Source organism: Wasmannia auropunctata, unplaced genomic scaffold (assembly GCF_000956235.1).
Source record: "Wasmannia auropunctata unplaced genomic scaffold, wasmannia.A_1.0 LD336003.1, whole genome shotgun sequence".
Lineage (NCBI taxonomy): Eukaryota > Metazoa > Arthropoda > Insecta > Hymenoptera > Formicidae > Wasmannia > Wasmannia auropunctata.
The window spans coordinates 6,667-7,207 of record NW_012026887.1 but is presented as its reverse complement, the minus strand read 5'-3'; positions in this window follow the sequence as shown (position 1 = coordinate 7,207).

The following is a 541-nucleotide window of genomic DNA, read 5'->3' as shown; positions in this document are numbered from 1 at the left end:
GTACGATGAGATCGTTCGAGCGCCCCGTTGCTTTCCGGGTGATACGCGGTTGTTTGTATCTTTTCTATTTTTAACAGTTTACATACGTTTTTAAATAGTTCGCTTGTGAAATTGGTGCCTTGATCGGTTAGCACCTTTTCGGGTACTCCGTGCTCTGTTATTATTTTCGTGACGAAGGCTTTCGCGACCGAAGCCGCCTCCTGATTAGGCAATGGAATCGCTTTGCTGAATTTTGTTAAGCTATCCTGGAATGTGAGCACGTACTTATTCTCTGTATTCGTTACTGTAAGCGGTCCCACTATATCCAGAGCGCATTTTTGGAATGGTTTGTCGGGCGTATCCGTTATTACTAATGGCATTTTCGTTTTACGGCTAAGTTTATTTTTCTGGCAATATTCACATTTATTAATGTAATCCTCGATATCTCTAGTTATTCCTCGCCAGTTATGTAGTAATCGAATTCGATTTAGTGTTCTCGCTACTCCTTGATGTCCTCCTATCGGTGAGTCATGATATTCAAAGAGTATCTGCCGCTTTTCGT